General features: G+C 41.4%; 1 protein-coding gene across 8 annotated transcripts in view; it reads left to right on the forward strand.

Annotated features, from left to right (window-relative positions):
- Sgcd (sarcoglycan delta) overlaps positions 1 to 21,473 on the forward strand; it is a 913,825-nt gene that overhangs the window by 560,458 nt on the left and 331,894 nt on the right. For all 8 annotated transcript variants that reach the window (XM_069993889.1, XM_069993890.1, XM_069993888.1 and 5 more), the window contains one exon: positions 10,350 to 10,510. The gene's annotated coding sequence lies outside the window, so the exon portion shown is untranslated. The remainder of the gene's footprint in view (positions 1 to 10,349; positions 10,511 to 21,473) is intronic.

Here is a 21,473-nt window from a genome sequence, read left to right on the forward strand (position 1 = left end):
TGTGTATGTGCTCATTTATGTGGGAAGTAACTAGTGTTAACTCCAATTAGTTAAGTCTGGGTAAAGGAGGTGGGCTTTTTTCCCCCCTAGCTTTTACTGAGTAGTTTATTGGAGATAAGAATCTCATGGCCACCAGGCACCTGTGGCTCACGCCTGTCATCCTAGCTACTCAGGAGTCTGAGATCTGAGGATCTCAGTTCAAAGCCAGCCCAGGCAGGAAAAGTCCGTCAGACTCTTATCTCCAATAAACCACCAGAAAACAGGAAGTGGCACACATGGCTCAAGTGGTAGAGCACTTGCCTTGAGCTAAAGGGTGGAGGGACAGTGCCCAGGCCCAGAGTTCAAGCCCCATGACCGACCAAAAAAAAAAAGAATCTCGTGGCCTTTTCCTGCCCTGGCTGGATTTGAACCAAGATCCTCAGGTCTCAGCTACACAAGTAGCTAAGATTACAAGCCTGAGGCACTGGCGCCCAGTTGGAGGTGAGCTTTTGTCAGCTTTCCTAAGTGAGCAAAGAAGTGTTTGAAGGAACTGAACCAGGTGCCGGCAGCTCATACCTGTAATCCTAGCTACTCAGGAGGCTGAGATCTGAGGATTGTGGTTTGAAGCCAGCCGGGGCAGTAAACTCTGTGAGACTCTTATCTCCAATTAACCACCAGAAAACCAGAAGCGGTGCTGTGGCTCAAGTGATAGAGTGCTGGCCTTGAATTAAAGAGCTCAGAGACAGGTGCCCAGGCCCAGAGTTCAAGCCCCATGACCGACAAAAAATAATAATAATAAAAAAATTGAAGGGTATGCCCATTCAATTTCCCTTTTATAAACGCTTCCATCTCCTTGAAATTTCTCAACTCAGAACTTTCAGTAAGTGAGATGCAAAATTAAGATAGACACTTTTGGATTTTTACCAAATGGTTCATGTCAGTTCATGAGTATCATTCGCTGCCAGATGGCAAAGCACAATTATCGAGCATCTTTAGACTTCTAATGTTTTCAAAGAACTTTATGATAAGTGACTAATTTAAGCTTCACATTTGCCTGGTAATAAGGGCGAGAAAAATAATAGCCAGCAATTCAATGCACATTTGTGTAATTCACGGGGCTCTATGGATTCTTAATAAATATTAAAAAGTAACTCAGTAAGTGCTACGACTGGAAAGCATAAGGTTTCCTAAGGCTTTGAATCAGCAAAGCTACGGTGGCAGCAAGATTGGAACAAATTCCTCATACTTCACTGAAGTACAGGCAATGACTTTTTTTTTTTCTTCTGTGTATGTGCGAGGCCTGGAGCTTGAATTTAGGTCCTAGCCACTGTCCTTGAGCTTTTCTGCTCAAGCCTAGCTAGCACTTCATCACTTACTTGAGCCACAACTCCACTTCCAACTTTTTGGTGAGTAATTTAGAGATAACAGTCTTGGGAACTTTCCTGTACATGCTGACTTCCAACCATGATCCTCAGATCTCAGCCTCCTGAGTAGACAGGATTACAGGTGTGAGCCTCCAGTGCCCAGCTAGGCAATGGAGATTGTGATTTTCTTTTTTTGTGTGTGTTTAAGCCTAGACTTCAAATCTATAACCTCTTCCTTTCAACAGCTATATGCAGTGGGATTTTCTTTTTTTTGCCCCTTTGATAATTTAAGTAATAAAACTTAGAGGGCGAGGTAGATTACTTGTCACAGAACAGGAGTTTGAAGCTACTGCGTTTTCATCCCTTTCTTGAGGTTGGATGACAGTGCGCTTCTTCTCGGTGAGCTGGCAGTGTGGTTTCATTTCCAGGCTTGGCCTTCCATGGCTTGTTGTATAAACTTTCTGTAATCTACCTCTTGATAGGGCTAAATATGTTTCTAAATCTAATTTAATCTTTCTGGTTTCTAATGTGATTTCAATGAAGGCTTATTTCCAAGGCAATGGTTTTGCAATTATATTGGAGGCTCGGCTTATGTGCATTTAATTTATGTAAATTCAGCTCTACGTGTGTGGCAAATAAAGAGAGAGCTATTTAAGTTGTGTAGAGGAGGTGATCCCTTGTTCCAAACCATGAATAAAGGCTACCCAGAAGAGGGGAAAGCTGAGGTTCTGGTTTTTCTTCCTCTCTTACCCAGTCCTTCACACCTTTTATCAGATGAGGATTTTTGGATATAAATACTCATTTTCCCTACAGCACAGCCCCCAAGGGGTTACTTGACTTGCTAAATTCAGGAGAGAATTCTCTGCAGTGAAACTAGAGAAGTCTCATGCATTTATTGATTCGTTTCACAAACGTGTAATGAGAAGGTACTATGCACTAACTAGTGTGGGCACTGAGAATAGAGCAAAGCACAAAAAGCTCCCTGACCTTGAAGAATTTAAAGTCTGAAGGCTTTGATGAGCAGAATGTCAGCTTCAACTTGCTGTCTGCCATTGATATTTATGAGAGTCATATTAGTGTGTCACATGCTCATTTAAAAATTAAAACCCTCTGTATGCCTGCTTTGAAAAACAATCTAGTGATTTCTCCCCAAACTAAACGGCCACCTTCCATCTGATGTTTCAGCCACTTTTACTGGTACTTGATCCATCCTGCGTGTGGATATTTATAATAATCTTCATCATAATTGCCAAAAATTGGAATCTACCACTATACCTTCTTTCATTAAGCCAATGTCATACATACATCACTATATGTACAACACACATCTATACAGCAGAACATCATCCATGCTAAATCGAAGTGAGCTATGAAGACATTGAAAATGCATGAATGAATAAACACCAAAAACTAGGTTGTAAAGGCAGTCTATCACAAAATTACATGGATTTGACTTCTGTAAAAAACAAAATGGAGGTGAAGTCAGGGATATAAAAGCAGACTTCAGTTGTTTCCAGTGATTTAGGGAGAAGGAATGAGTGTATAGATACAGCCTGGAGATGTTTGGGGGCAGAGAAACATACCTATAAGGTGCTTTATTGGTGGGTACCTCTCCTTACACATTCTTCAACCCTAGGAACATAAATACCAAGCATGAACCCTAATGTAAGCCATGGACTGTGGATGACAAGGTTGTGTCCATTGAAATGGTCCTTTGTGGCAAATATGTCTCTGTGGTCTGGGGACTCCTGGAGGGATATGCTGTGCATATGGGCACTCTAATTTCTAGCTTGATTTTGTTTTAAACCCAATGTGCTATAATAAATAATAATATATGATATATATGGTATAAAAATAAGATATATATGCTAAATATTATATATATGTTACATATCATATATATGTTATATATCTATCATATCTATATATCATATATGTTACACATACATGGTATAATATACATCAAGGCTGGTACTCTATCACTTGAACCATGGCTCTACTTCTGGCTTTCTGTTTTTGGTCAATCATGGCTTGAACTCAGTGCCTGGGCACTGTCCCTGAGCTCTTCTGCTCAAGACTAATGCCCTACCACTTTGAGCCATAGCGCCACTTCTAGTTTTCTGGTAGTTCACTGGAGATAAGAATCTCACAGCCGGGCGCTGGTGGCTCACACCTGTAATCCTAGCTACTCAGGAGGCTGAGATCTGAGGATCGCGGTTCAAAGCTAGCCCGGGCAAGAAAGACCGTGAGACTCCTATCTCCAATAAACCACCAGAAAACCGGAAGTGGCGCTGTAGCTCAAGTGGTAGAGTGCTCGCCTTGAGCTGAAGAGCTGAGGGACAACACTCAGGCCCAGAGTTCAAGCCCCACGACCGACAAAAAAAAAAAAAAAAAACAACAAAAAAGAATCTCACAAACTTTCTTGCCTGGGCTGGCTTCAAATTTAAATCCTCAGATCTCAGCCTCCTGAATAATTAGGATTACAAGCATGAGCCACCAGCACCTAGCCTTGTTAAATATTGTAACTAGAAAATTAACATTTTTTCCCTAATCACTGAGTAGTATTAGAGTAAAATTCTATCAATTGTAAAGAATAACAAATTGTACTTTTATTCCTTTGAAACTCAAAATGTAGCCAGATAACCTTGGTTAATACTATAATCCTAGCTACTCAATGGACTGAGATCTAAGAATCATGGTTCATAGCCAGCCCAGGCTAGAAAGTCTGTGAGACTCATGTCTCCAATTAACTGCCAAAACAGCAAGAAGTGGAGCTGTGGCTCAAGTGGTTGACCCCAAGCTTTGAGGGAAAAAAAAAAAAGCTCAAGGGCAGCACTTATACGCTGAGTTCAAGGCTAGATTGGCACACACACACACACACACACACACACACACACACACACACACACACACACACACACACACACACACACACACACACACACACACACACACACACACACACACACACACACACACACACACCTCAAAATATTTTAATGATACATAGATTGACTAGTAGATTTCCCAATAGGACAGATTTCTAGATCTCTTGCTTGATTTTTCATAATCAAAGAAATGTTTGTTATATCTGTTAAAGTTACTTACAATCTGGAAATATATTATATTGGAGAAAATATTATGTAATATATTGGATGATACTTAGTCTTATATATTGGATTGCATGTATGTGTGTGTGTGTGTGTGTGTGTACACACATATACTGAATAGTAATCAATAGGAACTGTCAGAGATAGGGAGACATTTTCTAATGATGAGCAGTGAGAGAGTTATTCCTTCCTATTTCCATACTATCATTATAAATTCACAGCTTTAAATATATCTGTAGCCTGTGAATCCATTGCAGTTCTTATTCTCATCGATGCCTTAATTTTCCTCTCCTTCATTTGCATTTCTCCTATTATGAGTGTTGTTGAGCTCACAAGCTATTTGCATTTTTTTTGTTCAAAGCTCCTGTTGAGTTCTGCTTTTGTTTCTCTAGATGTAAGAGTTCTATCTTTGGAAGATCTCTGTATATTGTCTTTGCTCTTACATAATGAAAGGGTCATTCCTCACAAAACACCATAAGCAATATAGAAGCTAAACAATACACTATTGACATGACAGTTTTTATCATAAGACAAATTGTAGGCTCAGTAGGAAAGACTATGTCCGGGCTCAAGACTGACTTTCTCGTGGTGTGATTCATACTTTGCAGTGTTTCACAAGTTACTCTTACACTCTTGTTCCTTCTTTCTCCACCTTATTACTATTTGGGGGAAGGATTTCATGGAAGATACCAAGCTCCCATATGGCTGTGGAGGCTCTTCATGTTGATTACTGAAAATGATAATAATCCATTTTGCTTTCAACAAGAACGTGGGCGTTGGGCAACCACTCCATCCCTCCACTGACCCTCTGGTTTATTCCGCTCTGCAGTTGGGGTGGGTCAGTCACTGGGGACCCTGCCTCTCCTCCTTTCCATCACAGAATTAAGAAGAGAATGGGCATTGTTGTCCAGGAGTCCATCACTGAAGAGCATCATACTTAAATCAGCCATCTGTATACATGTAGATTAGAGGGCAGTGTTTTAGCATGAGGGGTTACTGACTGCTTTTCCTGACACGAGCGACTCCAATCCATTTCTTCATTGTACTGGTGTCTAGAGATGCATGGAAAGCTAGTGTTCAGCATGGCACTGGGTCCTTGAATCACTGTCTGTCTAAGCATGTCCCCAAGCTGCTGCTTTTTTGTGAGCAAGGAAAGGAGGATGTGGTGAGGCCATCCAGTGGTCAGAAACCCCACCCTGTGCTTGAGGCCATGTGAGGCGATGCCACTACACTGGAAATCTTGATGGCATCTCTGGAACCTTATGGAGAGTTGTAATTACATGAGTAAACAAGAGATATGTTTAGAGAAGTCATTTATCCTCTTGATATTATTTAGGCTGGAAATGAGGACTGCTGCTCATTCCCTGTCTTGGCAAGATGAGCTTATATTTCTAGATATCCAAAATAGAAAATGTCATGCATTCATACTCACTTCTGGGTAGGTTTACCTAACGTTGGCAGGGGTAGGCATTCTTCTGTGTATATTCTGGCAACATGAATGCTGCGTGGGGTGTGAAGAACCCAACTTGCTATACCTGCCACCACACTTCTTCTTTTTTTTTTTAAATAAGTTTTTTATTGTGAGAATACTATTCAGAGAAGGGTTAGCATTACAGGAGCAAGGTAATGAGTACATTTCTTATCAAGCATTGTTGCCTCCGCCTTTGTTTGTCCCCGATCATCCTTGCCCTCCCATCTCCATGACTACACTCCTCCCCCGCCCCACCAAAGTTGTAAAGTTTATTTTTTGACATAGCATCTTGTACATCTCATTGTTGCAATGGGTCCACCTGTATCCCTATTTAAATAATTTGTTTTTTCCCTTCCCCTCCCCAAATTATACCAACACCAAATGCAGTGAAAACAGGGGTTATACCATGGGGAAGGGACATACAAAGCAACAAAAAAATCTCCTTATAAATACGTTAGAAACAATAGCAAGAAAGGAAAAACCACTTGTGTTCTTATCTTTGGGTTCATTTTTCCTAACATCAACTTATCTGACCGTTTCTGCTTGTCTCAGACATATACTAGTTATAAGAGGAACCATGGGACCTATGTTTCTTTGGGCCTGGCTTTCTTCACTTAATATAATTTTTTCCAAATCTTTCCTTTTCCTAAGAAATGGGACAATGTCATTCTTTCTGATGGAGGCATAGAATTCCATTGTGTGTATTTTCTTTGTCAGTCGTGGGGCTTGAACTCTGGGCCCAGGAGCCATCCCTGAGTTCTTCAGCTCAAGGCTAGAGTCCTACCACTTGAGCCACAGCACCACTTCTGGTTTCCTGGTGGTTAATTGGAGATAAAAGTTTCAGAGTTTCCTGCCTGGGCTGGCTTTGAACCATGATCCTCAGCTCTCAGCCTCCTGATTAGCTAGGATGACAGGCGTGAGCCACCAGTGCCTCGATCCACTACGCTTCTTGAGCAGTCAGAACATACACCCATCTTTCTCCAAATTCCATTAGATTCATGTTGACATGATTTAAATTTTTAACTCCTGTGTCTGTTTATCCTTGTAGTTTATTTTAAAAATATTTTATTATTATGAAGGTATTGCAGAGAGGGGTTACCATTTCTTAAGTCAGGTAATGAGTAACATTTCTTACTAGGACAATGTCACTCCTTCCTTCCCTTTCCCTCACTTTCCCCCTCCCATCCCTGCCCACAGTTGTATAGTTCATTTCCCACTTGGTGTTTCCTGAATACTATCAGTGTATTTATTCCCCCTTCCTCCATCCTTTTTTGCACTCTCCCCCACCTCGTACTCGCTCTCCCGAAAAAGACTATACTATTTGTGTGTGTGTTTGTGTGCTGAGTCTGAGGATTGAAGTCAGAGCCTTGTCCTCTTACTTGGCTTTTTTTCTCTCACTCTTTTTCAAGGCTGGTGTGCTACTACCTGAACCATTCCTCCACTCCCAACTTTTTGCCAGTTAATTGGAGATAAAAGTCTCATGGACTACTCTGTCCCATCTGGCTTTGTCCTGCGATGTTCAGCTCTCAGCATTGCTGAGTAGCTAGGAGCTCACCAGACATGAACTGCCAGCACCCAGCTTAAAATCATGGGTTTAAATTAGATTCATTACCCTGCCCTTACTCCCCTGCAGGATGCTTCCACTCGACAATCCACCGCGTGAAGGCTGACTTGATCAGTGTTCCTAATCCCTTCATACCCGTCCTCAACTGTCATTGATCTACAGTCTCTAGACATGTGGCTCTTTGCGGGGCAGTGTCTGGCTGCCAGTGGATGTGTGAATCACTGTCTGCATATGCTATCGCCTCACAAGGATCGCTTGTAACGAAGCCTGGCCATTAAGGAGGTGTGCTGCTCACTCTGCCATCAGTGCAGCCACTAATTGATGTGTCTTGAGAAGTGACACATTCTCTGAAGCATGCAGGGCTGCTCAGCAGGCACCACGCCACCCGGCTCCACGATTCGCCTCTACTCAGGCAGGCAGGCATTGAGGATGCATATTACTCTTTTTTTTTGGACATGATTTTTTTTACTGTCTCTTTCTGACATCACAGCATTAGTCCAAAGATTTCAAAGAGGCTGAGTTTTCTGAAGCTAGGACCTCTGAGTCTGGCCCTCTATGCTCTTTCATGGGGCAATGAGTTGGTGGATTTGCAGATTGGGTGAAAATTTTCACTTATGTATTTATTTATTATTTGGCTGGAGGGCAGGATATAAATCGGTTTCACCTCTGAAAAGCATTGTGTTTGGTACAATGTGGTGAGCCAGCTAAGGAAATGAAGTTGTCTCTTGAGAAAACCAAGCATTACAGGACTCTTAATCAAGCAAAATTTAAGATACATCCATCAACACAACCTATAGGGCTATGCATGAGAATCGCGATACTGGTGGAGTTTGTGCTGTTTGCCCATATCCGGGCAGAAGTTTGGAAAGTTAGAAAAGACAGAGAATGGTTCCTAGAATAAAAGCTGCATGAGGGCACAAAGACATGTCCATTGCTTCTACTGTAGCCCCCGTTCTTACTAGATGGCATGGCAAAGTGATGTACTCCATAAACATTCGCTGAGTAAATGTATTTCTGACCTCATCTATGAATGACTTAGAACAAATGGATTCTGAGTTTGTCTTTTTTTTTGGTCAGTCTTGGGGCTCGATCTCTGGGCCTGGCGCTGAGTAGCTCGGATTACAGGTGTGAGCCATCAGCACCTGGCTATTATGAGTAATTTTTTTACTGAAGTATCTTAACTATTTTTTTCAGGTATCAACCCTCTAAAAAGTGGGTGACATAATATAGTGTTGCTACCCAAAACTGTTTCTTATGATCAGTTATGAAGAGGAAAGCCAGATACTTTGGGATAGATTTGAGACTTGAATTCTCCAAGCAGTCAGCACATTTTCTTTAATAACCCCATATATCACTGTGCTGAATTGTACCATTGTTTGCCTTTCAAAGTTGTGTCTCTTGGCTGTGGGATGCAGGAATAATTGTAGGCCATGGCATGATGATTATGAGCTTGCTGTAAAACGAAGGCTCAGACCACCACCTCCCCTCCAAATTGCTGGTTATCCACAAAAGAACATGAAATGGTCCAGAAAAGTTGACTGTCTCATGTTCTACAGTTCAGCCCTCTGTCCCCAGTGTAAGGGGCAGTTGAGGTAACTGTGCATATCTGAGTGTGGAGATGGTCCAGGGAAAGCTGCCCAGTTAAACCAAAGGCCGTGAAGCAATTCCATTTGATAGAAGATGGAAAAGCTTCAGACTCTGGTGGGAATGAGATGAAGGTAATTGAGATCAGGAAGTGTCATGCATCCCGTAAGAAGGCAACAACAGTAAAGTACTGGAAAATCTTAAGGCCAAAGAACATTTCTTGAGAACTTGCATCATGCGCCATGCTAAATGGTTTAGGATCACCCTATTTCATCGCATAAATATTCTAAAGGGCTAGGCATTTCATCTCACTTTCCCAGGAAAAAAATGTATGTCTTAGAAAAAAAAACTTAATGTCTTGATAATTTGGCAGAAGCTAAAGAGTTTCACATTGGTGGAATTACAATATGAATATTATGATTATCATCAAATCTATTTTTTTGTGGGTTTTTTTTTTGACGTGGAACTGCACTTCCTTATGAATCTTTAACTACAGAGAAAAAGGGTGTTTTTCACTAGGACAGGAAAATTACCATTTTTTTTTTAGCACTGAAAGCTTCCTTCACCCCACCTAATGGGGACTGAACTCAGGGTTTGGCACCTGGTAGTTATTATGGAGACATGGAGTTGAATGTGGTGTCATTGACACATCTGTTGGAATCTAACTACAGTTGATAGTAAACTTCTAGCCTCTGGAGATCTATGTATGCCTAGAGATAGAGCCATATGGATGAGGTACGGCATGTTTTGGAACTAGAAGAAGGCCTTGGTCAGAATGCACAAGCACTGAATACTGAGAGGCCCTTACATTGGAAGATGGAAGGCAGAAGAGATGCGATAGCAGTAGCTCTGGTGGAGTAGCTCGTGGTAACAGACTGGGTGCCTGTCTCAAAACCCAAATCAAAGAAATCCTTCACAATGAAGGAACACATGGCCCTCCAGTCTGCTTTATCATAGAAACACAATTAAGCACAGCATTCATATTTATGAAAGCCTTGTCTCCTTTATGGATGGAAATCTACCTGCAATGAATGAATTTTTACAGTAAAATCCCTTTGGTTTTCCTGACCCTCACACTTCCTGTGAGTTAAATGAGCAAATTGGTCTAGTGAATTCCTAAGAAATCCTTCCAGTATTGCTACTCTGTATTCTCTTTTATGTGATTTCTGCCTATTCATTCAAGACTGAATCTATACTAGCATTGTGAATTTTATTCTGGGTCTACCATCATCCTATCTTCACTTTTTAAATTTAGATTTCTCTTGTGATCTTTATAGATTTGGGTGAAACCTGACTCCTAGGGACCCAGGCCGGGCTGTGGTGGAACTCGTGTGAAGGTTAAGGACACTGTCCCGTTGGTGGTGGCCTGGGCAGATGAACTCAGTCCTGATGTTGTCCTAAAGTTGGTCCGAAATTCAAGAAGATTAAGACTGCAAAGGTATGGACTTTTGGCTTTAACATAAATTTAAAGACACATGTAACATACTGTACATGTAAAACAACGCGTTTCCTCAGTCTTCTGTCTCCTACCTCCACCTCTTCTTCTCTCTCTTTTGTCCCTTTCTTATCACAAGGCAAACTCTTTTTTTCTGCCAACTGGTGGGATGTGGTGGGATTAGTGAAGGTCAGTGAGGAACTGGAAGAATATTACATTGACTTGGCTAAAAGGAGGCAACGGAGCCCAGGAATGCAGAGCACACATCGAATCTGCCAGCAAGGAAAAGATAATATAGGGAAGATACTTAGGGAATAAAAGACTTAAGATAGGGGGCTGGGATGGTGGCTCAGTGGTAAGAGCACTTGCCTTGCACGCATGAGGCCCTGGGTTCGATTCCTCAGCACCACATAAGCAGAAAACAAAGCCGGAAGTGGTGCTGTGGCTCAAGTGGTAGAGCGCTAGCCTTGAGCTGAAGAGCTGAGGGACAGCGCCCAGGCCCAGAGTTCAGGCCCCATGACCAGAACCCAGCTCCCCCCCCCCCCCCCGCAAAAAAAAAGAGACGAGTGCGCAAGCTGTGCTGTGCCATGTACCATTTATTCCTTTTTTCGATGTTAATGGGAAATTATTGGTAGAGGTTCATAAAGATCTTTCTGCACATCTTTAGAGGGACCCATCTTTGTGTGGGATTTTGTGTTTATTGTTATTGTTGTTGTTTTGCATTTACACCCATTCTGGTTCCGATTCTGAGTTCAGATCAGGAGAGCTCAACATTTGTTTTTGGTGATAATAAACATCATAGTAATGGTGGTTACATGGGGATCAGCTGCATGTATATGTATACAAACATTTATTATAATTATATGTGTAAATGTGTACATATATATATAACTTTGTCAGATGGTGTCTAATTTCTTACAATAGTGTACAGGTTCATGTGTGTGTATCAGAGTGTGTCAGGGATGGACAGATGGAGGGAGGGAGGGCAAATGCTCAGTATTACCATTTATGTGGTGTTGACTGTGAGTTAGACATTGTTCTTATGATCTCCAATTTGGAAAAAAAGTATATCCTATATAGAGCTTGTAACAGCCATGTGTCATAGGGATTTCTTCTCTTGAAAACCAGAAAAGGGATGAGGGAGAGGTTTTCTGGTCTGTGTAGTGAAGAAGGAGAGAGGGGCCATAATCACTCCCAGACTCCTTTAACATTGAAGTCTCTATGCTCATCTGTACACAATTCTCATAGTAGGAACCTATTTTATGCTAGTTCTGAGCACTCAGGGAAAAATCATTTAACATCTTAGGCCCACATGGCATATCCATGAAAAATTGCCATCTATTGATAGCTCACTTTTGCCCTTTTAATCTTCAGAAAAGAAAGGATGAATCCTGGGTATGGTGGTGCGTGACTGTAATTCTAGCAGTCAGGAAACAGAGGTGTAGGGATGGTGAATTTGAGACCAGCCCGGGCTACATAGCCAAGTTCCAGATCTGTCTTGGCTACAAAGTAAGTCCCTGCTCAAATAAAACAAAATAAGACAAAAAAAAATCAAAATGAAGGAAAAAGAGGGACTGAGAGGGAGAGGAAAGGAAAGAGAAAGAAATAAGGAGGGAAGGAAGGGGAGGGAGGAAGTTGGAAGGAAAGAAAGGAGGGAGGGAGGGAAGGAGCAAGCTCCATATATCCTAAAGCCTATTAGAGGTGGGAGAACAGCACAGGTCAGGTGTTGAGTTGGCCCCCTTGTTTTAACAGAGGTCCCCTGTAGGTCATTCATTTGTGCAAGTTGGAGGTGTAGAGCTGGTAGAGATGACATTGTTGGCAGCCACAGGCCTGCTGAATCTTTCTTAATTTCTCGTTGTTGGACTGAGTGTAGTTCTTTCAGCTGCTCCTTAGTGAATCTTCCTTTGAGGTGGAAGCCCATCTACTCTCTACCATCTTATTCCAAATCCGGTGAAGAAATGGCTGAGGTCTGATGTTCCCTGGGTTCCAAATACTGAGTTGAGAGGTCGTGGACACATGCAGGAAGGTTGTTTCAAATGCAGAATCCTCTTTCATTCAGGAGAATTTTGTTTCTTAAATTATTTTATGAGAAGGCAATGCTATATTTTCCATCTTGTATCAAAAAGGGCACCTGTAAAGTGGTTTATCTATAACCACTAATTAGGAATTCCTTTTCTGTTCATATGATTTCTAAGGCCAAACAGATAATTCAAAGATCAGAAAAGATGCATGCCTACACACAGTGTACCTTTTTCAAGTCCTTGCCATGTTACAAACATTCTACATAATAGATGTGTGGTTTTGATGCTGTTTTCTCCACCCATACTTCCTTGATGTATTGGAAATGAAAGCTGCAAAGCTCTTGCTTACTTGTCCTAGAAGCCTAGAGGAGCTTAGGGGGCCAGGACTCCGATGACTAGTGTCTTTGCTTTGTGAGGTCGATCTTTAATTCAGAAGGTCTGACTTCTTCAAAGTTTATCCAGAAGTTGGCTATTTAACCCATAAATTCCACCAAGTTTTAAAAGCTTGGCTGGGGAAATGTTTGCAGGAGGAAAATTGTCATCTCTGATTGTTGATCAAGGATACTGAAGTACAGTGTCTGTTTATCACAGTGTGATAAACACACTGTTATTTACCACAACCATCTCCCACCCCCACCCCCACCCCCACCCCTACCCAGCTGTAGCATATGTAACTATGTGTGCATCCTCACTCAGGAAGTAAAACCCAGTTTCTAGGAAGAATGGAGGTCATTTCGGTTCCATGTACCAACCACAATGCTCCCTGGCTCCCTGCTCTGGGCATTGAACAGAGTCTTCAGGAGCCTTTTCAAGTGAAAATAGACAGTATAAATTAATGGCTGTGGCCTAGACATTAGAAAAGGCAATTCCACGTTCTAATAAAGGTTCTTCATGAACATTACAAAAGCAATATAGGTCATTAGAATCAGCACTTCTTAAAAGTGTGGTCCAGGGGCTGGGAAGGTAGCTCAGCGGTAGAGTGCATGCCTTGCAAGCATGAGGCCCTGGGTTCACTTCCTCAGCACCACATAAACAGAAAAAGCCGGAAGTGGTGCTGTGGCTCCAGTGGTAGAGTGCTAGCCTTGAGCTGAAGAGCTGAGGGACAGCGCCCAGGCCCAGAGTTCAGGCCCCATGACCAGCAAAAAAAAAAAAAAAAAAAGTGTGGTCCATAAACCAGGAGCATCAGCATGCTCTGAGCCTGAAAGGTATGCAGATTCCCAGGCCAGGCCCCAGACTTACTAGATCAGAACTTCTCAGAATGAGAACCAGTTACATGTTTTTAATAAACTTTCCACATTGCTAAAAGTTGAAAAACAGTGTTTAACCTATCCCTGTTCTCTGAAAAATAAGGGAGCATATAACAATATCATGTCTGAAAACTAGGAAGACGTAATAATATCAGTGATCAGTGTTTGTATGTGTTTGTAAATATAGATATGAACACCCCTGTCTATATATTCATGCCATATCCAAATGGAAAAAAACACAAATTTAAAAGCTATAAGCAAACTGATAAGATTGTTAGTCTAGTGATTGCACTTGAAATATGAAATATAGATAAAATACGTGAGATTAAAGTTGATTTGAGGTGTGCCTTTGGAAATAAATTGGTTCATGAAACAAAATAGAGAATCCTAAAGTTGGTGTAAACATATACAGTCCACTTTCTTTCAACAAGAGGGAGCACTAAATCCATTAAATAGAGATGGGGAAACTGCATCAAAAATAGTATGGAACAGTGGAGGTATGGCTCAGGTAGTGGAGCACCAGCCTCAAGAGAAAAAAATGAAAAGACAGCACTCAGGCCCTGAGTTCAATCCCTAGTGGCAGCGTGGGCACACACAAACACAAATAATGTGGGACAATAGATATTTAAATGATAAAGGCCCTCTGTCTCTATTTCACATTATACATAAAAATCAACTTGTATCAGTTCATGAATTGAGAGAATTTGATGATAGAAATGTCCTCTATCCCTGGTATACATTCATCCAAAGGGAGTTAATGACAAACATTAATATTTTACTCTATGTGAATTACACCTTGATTGAAAAATTCATTATGCACTCTTTTTAGAAACTCCAGATTATTGAGAAACACTTTGTTCCAAGTGTTTCTGTGGCATGAATAAAGTCATTTAATCTCTGGAACTACTCTCTGGGGACAGGCCTGGTCATTCCTAATTTACAGATGTGGAAACTGATCCTGAGACAGGTAGATGTACTATTCCCTCCAACTATACTGCTTATTCACCGACCTGAGTCTCAATGGGCAGTGCCTCTGGCTCCAAAGCTGACTTTGCCATTGTGTATCACTGTGGTGGTGGCTACCATCATCCCAAATGAGGTAATGTGGGAACCGTTCTCTGGAAGAAGCTTCCAGAAGGCTTGTTAGGGTCCACGCCATTAAATGGGAGGGATTATGTGTTTTACTCCTAGTCAAGCTACTTTGGGCAGATAAAACGTTAATGGTGACATATTGCCCCTGCCCACAAGGACCATTGCTTGAGAGAGCTCTAACCATGTCTGGTGAGCAGGATAAAACCATGGCTGGCACAGATTCTTGTCTAACAGAGGATTCCAGCCTGAGCTGCCTTGGTCCCAGGCTCCCCCTTCTTCCCGGTGTGGGATCAACGGTGGATCATCCAACTCCTCTAAGTCTGTGCTAAGTCCCTTCTCCGTGGTTACCCTGGTGAGGTAGAGCTCATAGGAGCAGTGGGGTCCCTGAACACAGGAATAAGGGATTTCTGGTTCGGTTCTATATGTGGCCTCTTCTGGGCAAGCACTTAATTGTACTGTTAAACAAAACTTATTTTTGTATAATTAGTATCAGTTCCATTATAACAATCTGGAGCCTGAGAATGAAGTAGAAACTGTTAACCAAAGGGAAAGGGGACATTTAATTAATACAGTGGAAATGATGTTGAAGAAAAACTGTCACTAAATGTAAATGTTCAGCTTTATCTGTCCAGAGGGATGGAAAATGAACCAAGAAACTATTTAGCACGTTGAACAGATAGAAGCAAGGTTAATTGTCTTGGGGACATTGAGGAGTTGGATTCCTTTGTGTCCTCCCTCCACCCCACCCCCCAATTTGACCAGTGTCATATAACATTTTACAAGTAGACTTGGGCATTTGTCTTTCCTTTCGTTGTGCTTTTTTTTTTAAGTGTGGGTTTCTAGAGTGTAATTTAAAAAGCCAGAAAATCGCAAATGTGTGTGAGCTTACAAGGCATGATATTGACAAATTAATTAGTCTATTCCCAACCTGCTACAAAAGTAGAACATCTCTGTGTGCCTCTCAGAAATGGTAGCAAAGGGAAATTAAAAGCTGCCTTGGGAGATAGTTTTTGGTATTGTTTCTGACAATTGTGTGAAAGGATGGGAAGAGAATGACTCACAGTAACCCGCCAGATGTGCTGTGCTCTGTGTGTGTGTGTGTGTGTGTGTGTGTGTGTGTGTGTGTGTGTGGTGTTGTATATATATTTCTCACCATAAAGTCTAATGTTGCTTTGATATATATTTTGACATAGATGTGTATATATACATATATATCTTAGAGTTCGCCTCATTTGTGTGCTTGTCTGTTTGCTTTGAGTTTGGAAATGATGACTTTTTTCATCTTTTTGTGCCTCACAGCAAAGCAGAACAACTGTGGCCGACTTATCAAATCTTGTGCGGCCTTTCTCCTACGGTTTTCTTCAACCCTCACTGACTTTCCCTTGAAATTCATTGTGCATTGAAATTTCGTCACAGCTAATAAATATCTTACTGTCAAACATGAGAAAATCCTCAGTACGGACCCATGCTTTCTCGTGAAAAGAAAATAATCCCAAGGACCACTTCCCTGGGCTAGTTCTGTTTCTTTCTTTGGTTGGTTGCTTACCCAGCCTCCATTGTGAGCTAGCAGCTGGGCTGAGGTTGGCATTTGATGTCTAGATAATAGCTAGCCCAGGCTTTCTGCCTTCCATGTCCTCACATATGAAATGGGGGTGAGGGGGAGTTACTTGGATCAGATGGGGCTGGGAATGTTCTAGAACTTGGTAAGCCTTATTACAGTTTCCTATTTCCAGTGAGTTAATCGTGAATGGTGACGCAGCCTCAGTGTCTTGGACAGTTGTCTGCACAGGACAAGCATGGCAGGGCAAGTCCCAAGAGCATGGGCTAAGGATAAGCTATGGAAAGTCTGCTTGGGGTTTTTGTGCCTTGGGAAACCTCCCATGTGCCTTACTCAGAATACAGGGTTATTTTCCCATCCGTGTAGCGTTAGATCTGTACAGCCCATCTTTATCTCTCTGTACCTTCAGTAATGGCCCCGATACAGTGCTTCTTACTATACCACTGAAGAAACTATGGAAAGATGGGGGCAGGAGTAGGTGGTAGCTTTCTTAAAGCACCCTGATGTGGGGTACAAGGGTCTCCATTCTGATCCTTGCGGTGGGCCCTTAAGACACTCCTGGTTGCTAGGCACCTATGGCTCACACCTGTAATCCTAGCTGCTCAGGAGGCTGCAGTGATCTGAGGATCAGGGTTCAAAGCCATCCTGGGCACAAGAGTTCCCATGGGATTCTTATCTTGAATACACTCAAAAAGCCAGAATTAACACTGTAGCTCAAGTGGTAGAGCACTAGCCTTGAGCATGAAGAGCTCAGATACAGTGCCCAGGCCCTGAATTCAAGTCCCAGGACCAAAATAACCAAACAAAAAAAAAATAGTCCTAGTGGGGCCCATGTCTATTCCTCAGGTCCTGCTGGTCCTGCCTGACTGAAATCCCCTGTCAGGCATTTTCTGTCAGCTTCTGACTGTGATAAAACCTTTTTTTCATATCTTTACATTTATTTTTTTTGTTCCAAATTCAAACAGCTACCATTCTAAGGCACTCTCTTTTTGACAGTTGCTGGAGAAAAGATTTGTGGTTTTCCCCTTGAGCATTATGTTTTGCAGTCTGTTTTGTTTACTTGGGCTGGATTTTACCCAAGGCCTTTTAAACTTAACAAAGTTTGGGGTGGCTACATTCTGAATCTAGTATAGATTTAAGTCTTATTTGCCCTGCTGAAAGTCTCAGTGTCTCTTTCCTTCTCTGTCTCTATCTCCCTCCCTCATTCCCTTTCTCCCTGCTTTACCTCTCTCTCTCTCTCTTTCTCTCTTTCTCTCTCTCTCTCTCTCCCCATCTTTCTCCTCTTCTTTCCCGTTCTCTTCTTTTCATCTCCTTTCTTCTTTCCCCTCCCCTCTATTGTTCCTCTTCTCTTTCCTTCCCTTCCCCTCTTCTCATCCAGCAATTTTAAGTTCTATCTCTAGTTGTGAATATGCTGTTTTCACAATTGAGGGAATGTTGCTTGAAATCTTTACCTTGCAGATCTGCACACTGTCTCCCCGCTCCCTTTCCTCTCTTCCTGTCACCCGTGGCTCTGCCATCTATCTGCAGTAACTTCTCCATTCTCCAGGAATGCCACTTTTCTTGTTACTTCTCCTTTGCTCATTCCTGGTTGTCAGTCTGCAGTCTTTTCACCAGCAGTAGATCGAGGAAACTCCTCATCCTCAAAGATCTAGTTCACTGGAGGCCGTTGGGTCCCCCAAAGTCACTTTGTCACTTTCTCCATGACATTCTTTTCCAACTGGCCTTTCAACTCTTATTATTATTTTGAAGCCATTATGATTGTGTGATAACTCAGCCTCCTCCCAGTGAAACACATTCTCACAGGCAAAGATTCTTGTTTTTATGGCTGTATCTTCCAATATCTGACTGTGCCTGGAATATAATGAACAGATATTGGATAGGTGGGTAAATTTATTCAGAATGAATTTAGTTTTGAACTAGGTCATTTTTCTGCCTGCTATTTAAGGTTCATTTTGTTTGTTTGTTTCTTAAATTTGGATTTCTTTGGTTTGTCTTCACTTAATGTGGGTTTAGAATCATTAGAATATATTTTAGTGATCTTCTATTCATATTGTCATCCTCATAAAATACCCACTCTTACTCCCTTGTTATTGTATTCTTCCAGTTCTATTGATGCCTACACACACACACACACACACACACACACACACACACACACACACACACACACACACACACACACACACACACACACACACACACACACACACACACACACGTATGTGCTACCAGCCTCCTGTCCAGTGGCCTTTAATATATAATTAAGCAGTATTCTTCCATTCTCATTTTCATTCATTGAAACTACTATGGGAATAAAAAACTACTTGCCATTTCTGCATTGGAAGATTTCCAAAGCTTTGTTACCTTCTCTGGCTGGAATTCCTTCCATAGTGAATGCATTTAGGCACTCCTTGACTTCCTATCTCCAAAGCATGAACTCATGACTTGAGAGACTATGAGTCTCACATCAGAATCTTGAGAAAGTTTAACAAGCTCTCACGCTTAATCTGTTAGTCTTTAGAAACCAAGAACCATGTCTGCAATATTATGCTACATATGTAACATCTCTAGAACTGTTTCTATACTTTGACTTTTTTTTGTATAAATCAATATTAATGTCCCTGGAGATTTTTTTCTAGTTTTATTATGCTTATTCCTTATGAGACCATTGTGAAAACATTTTACATCCCTGAGGGCTGGGCTTGGTGGCCTAGATTCTCCTGATTGTGTTTTCTGACAGGTGTTTGTCTTATCTACAAATAATATTCTGATGTCATTATTGTTGGTTTGACCAAGAATATAATAATGTCTGATGAAAAATTGATTCAAAACTGTAATAGAGCTGATAAAAGCTCTCTTTCCCCAGAAACAGAAATATGGTCCATTTATCTAGGCATCTTTTTTTTCCACCACACTGCTTCCTATCAGTTTGTATAATGAAAGCATAGATTTTCTTCCCAGAAAAGGGATGCGTACATACAAATACCGACAGTCTATGTGCAATTTCAGAATGCATTTGGATCCATTGTAAATTCCTTCATGGAATGAAGGTTAGAATTCCACCCTATAGTAAATTTTGGGGTTTTTGATCCTATGATTAAAATCACTTAACCCATTCACCTTGAGATAATAAACATACGTACATAAAGATAGACATGGTTCTGGATAAGCAAATCTGTGACCTGCAGGAGAGTATAAACATGATAAACACAGGGAACAACTTCAAAATATCTTCACCACATTTAATGATGCTCTCAATATATTGATATGTGAGATTTTTCCTTAAGGCTATATGACTGGAGTCAAGCATGAGCATGCATTTTCTATGCAGTTAATGGTTAATGCCCAAATGCCAATAAAAGGAATAGAAAGGGAACAAAGGGTGAGCATGATTTTAAAATACCTTTGGAACATTAATAGAGGAAATACAAATCCTTCGATATATAAAATATATAAAAATATAAAAAATAGCGAAAGCCACTTGGTTCTTCTCTCCCCCCTCAAAAAAAGGGGGAACAACAACAAAGTATTGACAAGAGAGAAGAAAAGAACAAAAAGAAGAGATGAAATCAATGTCCTTGGCATGTGGTATGAAAGATTATTGGGCGTATTCTCCAATTCATTCACTAACATAGCTGATAACAGTATATAATCCTCAGGAAAAACCTGAAAGGTTCTTTTCTGAAGACACTGAATGAATTTCCTCGGTAGGAAATTAAAGCTATTCAGCAGAATGAATGTCCAGGTACATTCTTTTCCTTTTATCGTTTAAGGACATGCCAGGCCTGATGTTAGTTCCATGATTATCTGTCTGTCCTTGAAGAAAGTCTCAGTAGTCCAGTCTCCCCCCTGCCCACATGAAGCCCAGTCAGGTAGCCACTACAGTGGGCGTGGGACCGAGTGAGAAAGTATACCATACCTGGCATAAAAAGATTACTTAGTACTTTTAACTCCATTCACTTTCTGCTGGGCATGGTCATATAGCTGCCCATGGGAAAGAGCCTGTATTGAAACTCCAGGGTGAATCAAAACCTAATTCAACTCCACAGTTAAGAGCTTGACTTGCACTGGCCTGGTACATGGTTCCAAGGAACATGTGAATACTCAGGATGTTGTGTAGCCTTCAGCACTGGACTGCGCATGGGCGATTCACTTTCCCCAATTTCTGCTGAAGACACCCAGTTCAGAATATGAACTTTTAGTTAGCTCTGGGAGCATGGTTTGCTCTTGGGGAGGCACATTTTCATTAAAAAAAAAACCATCAGTAGATGGTGACGTAAAACACAACCGACAATAACACAGGGCCGACTAAGCGCTTCTGCATATCAACTAAGCTACCTAACACACAGGTGGGAAATTTTTTAAAAAATTGAATTTTTTGTTTTGTTTTTGACATGTAGTGAATTACAAACTAAGTTTTAATGTATTCATATCTTAAAGAAGGGACTTTGTTCTGATGGGTTACTGACGGCTTGTGAAAGAAATGCCTTGATTTATATCAATTATATCAATTTATATCAATTGCTAACCATTGTGGAATCGCATCCCTCCAGTCAAACCACAGGAGAAAGCCAGTAGCATACAAGAGGAACACATAGTCTTGGTGTTTTGAATGATGATACATAGCTACCCAACATCCTTATTGAAATTCTTATTGAAACTTAACTTCCCCGGTAAAGCTATAGAAGTACAGGCTTTGGAAGACAATGAGTTCATCAGGGCTGAGACCTTGTGAATGCGATTGACACATGTACAGAACAGTTCTTCCACTCTCCTGCTATGAGGGCATAGCATATACCCCTGCTCACAGGCCAGAGGACACGGCCACCACAGACTCCCTGGGTCCCCCATCTTTGCAGGCAATGAAAAGACCCCTCACGGAATGTCAAACCTGCTTGCATTTGACTTTGGATTGTTTGGTGCGCAGAACTGTTAGAAATGAGCCAGCCTGTGGTATCGTCACAGCACGATGGCCAAAGACAATGATGGCGATAGAAGGACGCTTCCCCATTGCAAAAGCACAGGGTGAAGATGGAAAAATCAATCCC

Source organism: Dipodomys merriami, unplaced genomic scaffold (assembly GCF_024711535.1).
Source record: "Dipodomys merriami isolate MVZ:Mamm:240054 unplaced genomic scaffold, mDipMer1.0.p SCAF_44, whole genome shotgun sequence".
Classification (NCBI taxonomy): domain Eukaryota; kingdom Metazoa; phylum Chordata; class Mammalia; order Rodentia; family Heteromyidae; genus Dipodomys; species Dipodomys merriami.